At 39.5% G+C, this 11,366-nt stretch overlaps 1 long non-coding RNA gene across 1 annotated transcript in view; it reads left to right on the top strand.

Annotated features, from left to right (window-relative positions):
* The window catches only part of LOC138148695 (uncharacterized), a 73,334-nt gene extending 62,782 nt beyond the window's left edge, over positions 1 to 10,552 (top strand). Inside the window, exon 3 of the long non-coding RNA XR_011165127.1 lies at positions 10,102 to 10,552. This is a non-coding gene — a long non-coding RNA (uncharacterized lncRNA). The remainder of the gene's footprint in view (positions 1 to 10,101) is intronic.
* The last annotated feature ends 814 nt before the right edge of the window (positions 10,553 to 11,366 follow it).

The raw sequence follows: 11,366 nt of genomic DNA, 5'->3' as shown, positions 1-11,366 counted from the left end.
TAAAATGATTTTTAAATCCCAGATATAGTAAAGATAAACTTGGAAGCTAAGGACACTGGAAAAGAAATTTGTCATTTGTGTGTGGTCTCTTTTGGATTCTTTGATGGTGTTTACATGCTTCCCCTGGTGATAATTTTCTGCCCCTTCAATATAGGAATGAGGATTTACATGAAAGGAGGCCACACACAACTTAAAGAAGTCACCTTGAGTCAGTGATGTGTTTGGTAAATGTTTAACAATCAGCTCTCTGGGGAAAAAATGAAGCACACACAACACTTCTAATTTTTTTGCATTGATGTTTTCTGTTTCTTATGTCACCATGGTATCCCATGCATCCCTTTCCTCTCCCTCTATGAGAACTATTCCATATGAAATAGTGTATTTTTATTTTTTTGTTTTTTTAAATTTTTTAAATGCTTTATTAACTTCTGATTTACATCATTTGTTTCCACCAGATTTTGAGTTACAAATTTTCTCCCCGTTTTCCCCCACCCATCCCCCCAAAACAGCAGTCCCACAGGATATCCCCACCTCCAATCTGCTCTCTCCCATATTTTCTCCCATACCCATTTCAACTTTTCCAGTGGATCTCTATGCCTCAGTGCCTGTATATCTTTTTTTTCTTAATAACATGTAAGATGGTATTAATAATAGTATACACACACACACACACACACACATATATATATATACATATATTTGAATATTTGATTTTAAAACTTTCAATTCCAGATTCATTCCCTTCCCCCCCTGCCACCCACCCCCACTGGGGAGACAAGCAGTTCAGTATAGGTTGTACATGTGCGGCTAATGCAAAACAATAACATAGTAGATGTATTGTAAAAGACTGACTATATTTCCCTCCCTCCTATCCCACCTCCCACTTGTTCTATTCTCTACTTTGATCCTGTCCCTTTTCAAAAGTGGGTGCTTCCAACTTCCCTCCCCCCCAGCCTGCCCTTCCTTCCATCATCCCCCCTCACATCCCCTTCCCCCCCTATTCTCCTGGAGGGTGAGATCCCCTATTTAGTGTGTATTTCCCTCCCTCCTCAAGCCAGATTCAATAGGAGTAAGGTTGACCCATTCCCTTTTTCCTTCCTATTCTTCCCCTCCATTGTAACCATTTTCCCTTGCCTCTTCTGTATGAGATAGCTGCCCCACTCTGTCTCTCCCCATCTCCTCTCATTATATTCCTCTCATCTCTTAATTTCACCTTTTAAGTATCATCCCTTCCTTTTAAATTGGTCCCGTGCCCTATATCTATGTGTACCTGTAAATGTATATACACACATTCACATATGTATTCATATGCCCGCATACCCTCATATAAAGACATATATATGTATATATACACACATATTTCTAATCCCTTCAACTACTGAGAAAAGTTTCATAAGTTACAATTACTGTTTTTCCATGTAGGAAAGTTAATAGTTCAACTTTGGCCAGGTGGCTCAGCAAGCAAGAGCACCGGCCCCAGTGCCGGGATGACCCGGATCAAATCCGGGCCCAGACACCCAGCACCACACCCAGAAACAACAACTGGCGGTGCAACCCCGAGCAAGCCACTCAACCCCGATTGCTTCAAAAAAAAAATAGTTCAACTTTGATAAGTTCCTTATGATTTCTTTTCCCTGTTTACCTTCTCATGCTTCTCTTGCTTCTTGTATCTGAATGTCAAATTTTCTATTCAACTCTGGTTTTTTTCAGCAAGAATGCTTGAAAGTCCTGTATTCCACTGAATGACCATATTTTCCCCTGAATACTCAATTTTGCTGGGTAGGTGACTCTTGGTTTTAATCCCAGCTCCCTTGACCTCCGGAATATCACATTCCAGGCCCTTCGATCAGGAAGCTGCCAGATCCTGGGTTATCCTGATTGTGTTTCCACAATATTCAAATTGTTTCTTCCTAACTGCTTGTAATGTTCTCTCCTTAATCTGGGAATTCTGGAACCTGGCTATAATATTCCTAGGAGTTTTCTTTTTGGGATCTTTTTCAGGAGGTGATCGGTGGATTCTTTCAACCTCTATTTTGCCCTCTCGTTCTAAAACATCAGGGCAGCTTTGTTTGAGAACTTCCTGGAGGATGCTTTCCAGGCTCTTACTTTGGTCATGGCTCTCAGGCAGTCCAATAATTTTTAAATTATCTCTCCTGGATCTATTTTCCAGGTCAGTGGTTTTTCCCATGAGATATTTCACAATGCCTTCTATTCTTTCATTTGTTTGGATCTGTTTAACAGCATCTTGATTTCTCATAAAGTCATTAGCTTCCATTTGCTCCAATCCAATTCTGAAGCAATAATTCTCCTCAGTGAGCTTTTGAGATTCTTTTTCCATCTGGCAAATTCAACTTTTTAAGGCATTCTTCTCCTCATTGCCTTTTTGAGCCTCCTTTGCCATTTGAGTCAGTCTGTTTTTTAAGGTGTTATTTTCTTCAGTCAGGCTGTTGACTCTCATTTCATAATTTTCTTTCATTGTTCTCATTTCTCTTCCCAATTTTTCCTCTACTTCTCTTATCTGCTTCTTAAGGTCCTCTATGGCCTGTAACCAGCTTGTATTTTCCTTTGAAGCTTTTGGTGCAGGAGTTCTGACTTCACTGATTTCCTCCTGTTCCATGCCTTGCTCCTTCTTATCACCAAAATAGGAGTGTAATGTTGGAATCTTCTGTCTGCTTTGTTTCCTTTGCCTGCTCATTTTGCCACTCAATGATTTGACTTTTGGGCTTTTTGCCACAGTAGGACTCTGCCACCAGACATGGGAGTTTTCGTCCCAAACGCTGGGGTTTTCTCAGCTGCCGGAGGTATTAGATGGGTGCCCTCTCTGAGGTCTCCACACGCTCTGGCAAGCTGGACACACACCCCAGGACCTCCACCCTAGACTGCAATCCAGATCCAAGCAGGTTAAAGCAAGATCGATTACCCCTCAGACTGGTGCTTGGTCCCCCTACACTCTGCAGGCCAGGGGCTGAAGCCTCCACATGGCGCTGGCTGTGCCCTCAGCGGCTTCTCGCCCCGGGGGTAAAAGCCATGCACTCCCACTTACTGAGTCCCAAAGTCCAGACTGCACTGGCCTCTCACCTTGTCCTTCACATCTATGTATTGATAAATCTGGAAATGGCCACAGCTGCTGCTGATCTGGAGTCCCTCTGGCTGGCGGCTGATCAGGCCCACCCTGGGGCTAAAGCCTCAGCGTGATGCTGGGCTCGGCTCCCAGAGCGTTGCGCTGGCCGATTCTTGCCGGCCTGCTGGGCTGTCCTCAGCGGGAGGTTAGCTTCTCTGTGTCATTTTGTGGGTTCCGCAGCTCCAAAGTTTGTTTAGAGTCCCCTTTTTACATGGATTGGGGAGGGTGGAAGCTGGAGCCGCGGGAGGGTCGTGCTTCTACTCCGCCATCTTGGCTCCGCCCCCGAAATAGTGTATTTTTAGAGAGGAAAAAAAATAGCACAACTGATCAATATATTGAGAAAGCCCCCAAAATATGAGCAATGTGTAACACCAATGGACCTCTCACCTCTAGGAAGATCTAGGTTGGGGATGCATTCTAATATCTTTTCATTTGAAAGATGCCTTCTCTCCTCATATCTCTTCATTTGAGAGATGCCTTCTCCTATATCTTCACTCAGTCTTTATAGTTTTGTTACATTCACTCCTAATTTTTTGGTGTGTCACTGTTCTTTCCATATGACATAGTTTTAAGTCTAATCTGTCTCATTAACTTCATCACTTTCTTAAGTCTAGAAATTAACAAAGTAATAAATCAAACTAATTTATGGTATTTGCTGAAGTGTAAATGTTCACACGGAAAATTTAGCAGTTGACTCTAGAGACCATATATGAGTTGCTTACAGTATACCTCTTCTCTGACCTGTGGCAGCCTTTACCTGTGCCAGGCCATGTGGGTGAATCTTTCTTATGTGGGAGTTCCCCATGCTAATGAGATCACTGGTGCAGGATCTTTCTCTGCTCATACTGTCACAACCAATATAAACATAATCAGAGACTGGGGCAGAGCTTATGTCCTAGCATCAGTACTGTGGCTTAGGGTGGGCATACACATTGAGAAACCAATGACTAACAGTCCAAATGAGATCAGCATATAATCAATCCAGGTTCACATCTAGGATTCTGAAGCCAAAGTAGAGACCACAGCAAAGTAAAGGTGGGCAGAGATGAAGATGGTGCACATGATCATTTCTTTCCTCCTTTAGAGGAAGAGGCTAAGCAGTGACTGAATCCTTTGGATATAGGTGTCCCTGCAGGAGGCTGGCATGAGCTGAAGGTAGCTGAGTTTTCATTGGCCTTCAGAATTCAGGAGCAAAGTGGGAAATATGGAACCTGGCAACTACTTCTGCAGTTGCTACAACTTTGTGAGCTTCAAAAGATCAGGACAGTAAGTCACCCAGAAGTCCTTTAAAAGGTTTTTTGACTTGCCAATCTAGCCTTAAAGTCTTTTGGGACTTAGCCCATCAGTAGTTGAGACATAGACTCATCTAGCAGTAATGACACATTTGGACATGAACCAATAAAACTACAGAAAATATAAAATTATAGAAATTATATAAAATCATAGAAATTATAAAAAAAACCATATTAAGTCTCAATATTCTTTCCTCTATATTCAAAGTAGTATAGGGGAGAGCATAACCCCAAGGAATTAGGGAGGGAAGATATGCTTATATTTCTATTTTTGCTGTATATTTGAAATAAGTAGCTGTAAAAAAAAGTACACCCCCAAATTAAACAATGTTAATTGGTTAAATTGAGGAGCTCTTTACTAGAAATTAATAGTGGGAATAAGGAGGCACATACTAGAATAGGGGCTCGAACCAATAGGATTAGGGAAAGACACTCCCTGTCCCTTGGGGATAAACCCAGAATTCTGTGTGGAGATGTAGTTGGCCTAGTTCTAGCTCTGTAAAAACAAAAACAAAGAGCATTGCAACATATACATTCTTGGCTACACTCTTTATCTTCCCCACCCTGACTCTACTAAGCCTTCTTTTTGTAACAAATACATTAGCTAGTATCATATGCAGTATACCAGCTCTCTACTAAAAGGATGGGGGTAAGTTTCATCATCTCTTCCTCTGGGGAGGGGGGCAGGGTTAGAATGTTAATCACCATTACTCAGAGTTTGGCTTCCTTTCAGTGCTATTTTCATTTACATTATTGTAGTCATATGCATATTGTTTTGGTTTTGTTTCTTTCATTCTTCATCGGTTCATGTAATTCTTCTGATACTTCTCTGAATTCCTCAAATTAATTGTTCATTGTGATGAAAGAATATTTCATTATGTTCAAATGCCATAATGCATTAGACAATACTTCAAAAGATAGGCACATATTTTGTTTCCATTTTTCTGCTATGATAAAAAGTGCTACTTTTGTTATTTTGGCATATTTGGGGTATATATTGCCTTTTTGACTACCTTTGGTGATATTCCAGTAGCGGTCTCAATTTCTCTTTGAGTCCTCTTCTTTCATTGGTTCCTATTTCCCTTGATTATAGTAATTCCTGATATTTATTGATAATTTTAAAGTTAGCAAAGCACTTTGCAGACCTTATTATTTTCTGTATTTTTGTGGGTGAGTAACCTGATGTTCATATAGGTAATGTGACTTGCCTATGATTATAAAGCTAGTGAAAGTCAGAAGTGAGATTGCCCTCCTGGTACCCTCTAAGAGAGGCTCTTCTTATTTTATTATGAGACCTTTCACTCTGCATAAATTTATAGAAGTCTTCCCAAGTTTCTTGGATTTTTTAATTCATCCTTTCTTACATCTCAATAATACTTTATTACATCCACAGACTGCAATTTTGTAGCCTTCCTCCAATCAATGAATGCCTGCTTGTTTCCACTCCCAGTTTGGCTGACTAGGGTTAATTTTTTTCTTCTTTATGAGGATATTAATAGATAAGAATATTTCTGTTTACAGAGAAATTATATACACAGAAAAGGTTCTATGGCCATAGATTGTATGCTTTAGACTTCTGGAGAGCATCCAGGGGAAGAAAACCTCAACATTATGAAGAACCTGGAGACCATGACATGAATATCAATTGAAGGAACAGGGGAAGTTTAGCCCAAGAAAGAAAAGGAAGATTGTATATGAAACCATGGATGGTTACTATTTAAAGATTAATGGGGTTCTTATGCATATGTATTACGGTCAGCACAGTAATTCCAACATTGCTTGGCTTAGGCTTATCAGAGTTAGGATTTGAACTCAAGGCTATTTGATTCCAAATGACATGCTATACACTATGCCATGTTGCTTCTCAATGGTAGTTTCTTTTTGGTCACTTTCAATCTCTCTAGTCATCCAGACTTGTCTATGAGGCTTCAATCCCAAAATGCATTAATGCATTCATTTCACTAGTACTACTACTAAAATAATACTTGAACATATGTTCCATTTACCCTCAACATTTTCCTCTCAAAAACTTTGCCAGTTTTTTCTTTCCATGCCACCCTGCTGTTGTCATCATTGTCATTTTTAATGTCTTCTGCTCAGTTCCTCATTGTTTCCTTCACTGTTTCATTTTATTTATTTAATATTGTGTTCCTCATTGTCAAGACCTGTCACCACTTTGTAGAGCCAAACAAACAGGGAAAGTGAAGCTCTTTCAGTGGGTTTCTGGGAAAAAAAGGCAACTCATATCAGAACTGATGGCAGACAAGTAGACCCATGGGAGCCCGGAGTAGGCCAATGACCTCAAGGAGGCCTGTAAAAGATCATCTGCTTTCAGGGATGTTGAGAATGAAACAAAAACCACACAAAGAGAAGTGGCCCTAGAAGAGAGAGAGGCTGGAATAGGGCCTGGAATAGAGATCAGTTAAACTGGTTAAATTAACCTGTAGCATCCCAAGCTGAACATTGGGGTCTCAATTCTCTTTCCAAGAACAAGATGAAAAGTGCCAGAGTACACTACTCTTTCACGATCATATTTGTTCAGTCATTATTCAGTCTTATCCAACTCTCCATGACCCCATTTGGGGTTTTCTTGGCAAAGATGGTGGAGTGATTTACCATTTCCTTCTCCAATATATTTTACGGATGAGAAAACTAAGGCAAACAGGGTTAAGGGACTTGTCCAGGGTCATACCCCTAGTAAGTGTTTGAGGTTGGATTTGAACTCATGAAGATGAGTCTTTCCATCTCCAGACCTGGTGCTCTACACAATATGATGCCACCTATATGCCCCATGATCAAATAGATATGTCCTATTTTAAGAAAATCAGGTAGTTACTCAATTTTTTATTTCAGTTTATTTAGGTAAAGAATTTGAAGATTTAAAAAGGACTTTGTGTGCTTTTGCAAAACAGAGTCTTGAACTTGAAGTCCTATGATTTGAGTTCAAATCCTGGCTCTGCTATTTTCTACGGACCATGGAATAGCCAACAAACCTCCAGATCTCACTTTCCTACCTCCCAGTTCCCTTTCAAATGTAGGCATAAAATTGAATCCAACACTATAATTTTACACTGACAACTTGACTAAAAATTTTAGACGCACATTTTTCACAAGGCATTGTTAACAGAAAGCAAGTCTTGGGTTTGAGTCTCACTTCTGATAATACAGGCTGTATGATCCTGGGCAAGCCTCAGTGGCCCATGGCAATCCTCTAATTGCAGAGTAGTTGGTAGTCTAAGTTAAGGATGCCTTTCTGCATACACCCGCACACACACACATATACACACTGAATAAGTCATTAAGAGTTGAGAATATGATGCAAAATTTAAAATAAATCTTGCCCTCAAAGAATTTTAGGACAATTACAGCTGGTGAGAATACAATGGAGGGTAGGAGGCAAATGAGGAAATGCAAAACAAGAGAGTTAAACAACTTGCTCAAAGCAAGACAACTGAGAAGTGGCAGAGCCAAGTTTGCTAACACGCAGACAGACTCCTTGTCAGAGGTGTGCTACTAAATATTTAACAACCAGATCTCCGGGGGAAAAATATTCTCATAGCATACTTTTAAGCTGAAGTTTAATCTGCATAGTGAACATTTTTCTCTATCACTTCCTCAAATCTAGAATTTAATGAAACAATGGATTTGAGCCCTGATTTGTAGAATTTTCCAGTTTCCAGGGTGTAACTTCTCACACTGAACAATTAACAATCAGCTCCCCCTGAGCTACTATAAACTGGATCCAGAATACCTTATAGGCATTTAGAAATATTTTCTACTATAACTCCTTATTTCTAATAAGTCAGACATAAAATAAGAAGAATCTGTGTTTTACTCGTATTCAGTATCATAGCTGCTAGATAGATTTAAACTGAAATTAGTGTTTGTTTTTCTTGGAATTATTCTGTAGATTTGGAAGCTGTTTTGGAAGCTGTAGACACACATCTAGACTCTGACAATGGCCTCCTAACTGAGTTTTCTGCTTCCAGGGTCTCCCCTCTCTGAGTCATTCTCCACATAGTCACTAAAATGATGTTCCTAAAACACAGATCTGACAGGTCACTCCCTCCACAAAAATCTTCACTGGCCCCTTCTTGCCTTTAAGATAAGCACAAAATTCTCATCCCAGCAAGGAAAGCCTTCCACAATCTGACTCATACCTACATGGCATTTCACTTTTTTTTTTCCAGCAGTGGGAATGACTTTGCTTTTCCATTTTCAAGTGCCCCTTGTAACAAATGATACCCACTTGAGATATGACTGCCTGAACTTGGGATATGGCTTGCAGCCAATCTATCCAGGCTATATGGAGGATATATAGTCAACCCTGACTATTATTCCTATCCTCTGTTCTGGGGATCTCCAACTCTTGATTCAAGAAGGGGAGGGGAAGGAAGGGAAGAAGCATTTATTAAGTGACTACTATATGCCAGGCACTGTACTAAGAACTTTACAAATATTATCTCATTTGATCCACACAATGACCCTGGGAGGTAAGTGCTATTGTGAAGTCCATTTTAGAGTTAGGAAAATCAAGGCAGACTTCAGTCTGTCTTGCCAGAGTCACACAGCTAGTAAATGTCAGGGGTTAAATTCAAACTCAGGTCTTTCTGACTCCAGGCCCAACATTCTATGTTGTATGGCACCATCAAGCTGCCATAGAACTGCTTATTACCTTTCAAAATATATTATATAGATTTTTGTCCTTTTGTACAAATAAATATTAAAATATATTAACCAGTATTTATGAAGAGAAAAAATTAAATAGTACTCATACAAATACTACAAACTTTTTGAAAACTCAGTTTGAGGAAGTTTATTTAATTCAATGAATTTTATTATTAATTATATAATTATAATTATTTATAATATATAATTGCACTTGCTAATTATTATTTAATTTTATTTTATTTATGCTTTAATGAATCAATTCAAACAGGTATTTATTTAGCACCTGTTATGTATAAGGTGCTGAGCTAATTTCTAGACATACAGAGGAAGGAAATAAAAATTTCCTCACTCTCTAAAAGGTTGCATTCTATGGAAGGGAAGGAAGAGGAGGGATGATGGAATGGTTATAAATATTGAACTTGGGGTCCAGCAGACTGTAATGACAAGCACAGAAGTAGTTCACACCTTGTTTCAGCTTTTGAATTAACACCTTGTTTCAGTTCAAGTTTCTTTTGAGCCTTGTTTCAAGTCTGTTAAGAAACAGAACATGTGAACCCCACAACTTGTGAACCCTAAAGCTCATGAACTCCTGCAACAGGAAGGGAGGAGACGACTATATATAAGGAGAATTTCCAGGCTAGAGACAGAGAACTCTTGTGGTAGCAGAGTCAAGAAGGAGAAAACTTTTGTTGTATCCCAGCACTCTGTTTGTCTGCTCTGTCTGTGTTGATGTTTGTTTGTGATACTTTGTACAGAAGTGCTGGGATCTTACTGAAAGAGGATTTTCTGGTTGTATGTTTGCAGAAGTCCTGGAGGAGGGTTTTGGAGGTCCTGGGACTTTACTGATGATTTGTGCTGACCTCTTAGACCTTGTTTATGGGTCTGTATGGATTTCTATGTTGATGATTTGTGTTGAGTTCTCAGACCTTGTTGGTGGGTCTGAGTGATTTTACAGGCAGATAGTGAATTGATGATGGTGCCAGCAATGTATATGAATATTATTATGGCTCTGTTAAGCTTTGTCTTCCCAGAAACAGGAACTGTGAAGTACTTGAGGTGGACTGGACACTGTGAACTTCAGTATGGAATAGGAAGTGGACAAAGAACTGGACAAGGAGCTGGGAGCTGCCTGCCTTTGAACCCAGGTGACTGTTGGAGCTGGGACCATGGAAGAGGAACCATGGAAGCTGAGAGCCAGCCTCGAGTCAAGCTGAAAGAAGACTTTACTTGGATACTGTGTACTGACTGAGATTATGATTTACTGTGACTGAGGGGTGGAGAACTTTGACTTTTGTACTTTGTGATTGAATTAAGGATTTTGTGATTGACTAAATGAATGTATTTTGTTGAAAACTATGTGGCCATCTTCATGATAAGTTGTTGAGTCATAACATTATGAATGCTGTATTTTGATTTTCTATGAATTTTTTGCTCTGATTTGTTATTGAATAAAAAGAGAGCTCACTATGCTATGTAATTGGAATCTTGAAAGCTGTTCACAGCAGCAGTCCTCTGGAAAGCTGCTCATGTATTGCTTTACAAAGACCAGGGTTCATATCCCACCTCAGATATTCAGTAACTGTGTGACCAAGGGTGTCCCTTAATTTCTGTGAGCCTCAGTTTCCTTATGTGTAAAATAAGACTCATAACACCTATTTTGCTTGTTTCAGAGCTGTGGTGAAGCTCAAATGGGATGATGTATGTAAATCTCCTACTGAACTTTAAAGTACAGTATAAATTTTTATTATATTTTATATACATTACTACAGGTCCCCCAACCCTGGAGTTAGAATGTAGAATTCATGCAAGAGAATAAAGTGGGATGCTTCTACAAACGGGCCATATTGGAGAGACTCAAGTGCCAAGAAAAGGAGTATGTATTTTGTCTTAAAATCAGTGAGGTAAATTACCAAAGGCTTTTGTGCATGGGATGGCATGGTCAGATCCCTACTGTAGGAAGATTATTTTGACAGTTTCTGTAGATGTTGAATTGAAGAGTAGAAATGTCAGACGCAAGGAAATCAACTAATTTCATACCTGTCCAGGTGAGAGATAAAAAAGGCCTAAGTTAGGGTGGTGGCCACATAAGTGGAAAAAAGCAACCAGAAATGGGAGATGTCAAAGAGGTGGAATTGACAAGTCTTAGAAATTAAAGGAACACAAAAGATGAAGGAGACGATAAAGAAAAGGATGATTCAGGGGTCTTGCATTTAAGAGACTGGGAAGATCGTGGTATCCTCCATAGAGATACAGAAGTTTCTAGGAGGAGCAAGTTTAGGTGA

This window comes from Petaurus breviceps, unplaced genomic scaffold, assembly GCF_028583685.1.
Source record: "Petaurus breviceps papuanus isolate PSGF00001 unplaced genomic scaffold, PetGlider_PUasm1.0 90825, whole genome shotgun sequence".
In the NCBI taxonomy this organism is placed as follows: domain Eukaryota; kingdom Metazoa; phylum Chordata; class Mammalia; order Diprotodontia; family Petauridae; genus Petaurus; species Petaurus breviceps.
Note: the sequence above shows the minus strand (reverse complement) of the source record. Positions and strands in the feature narration are given on the sequence as shown.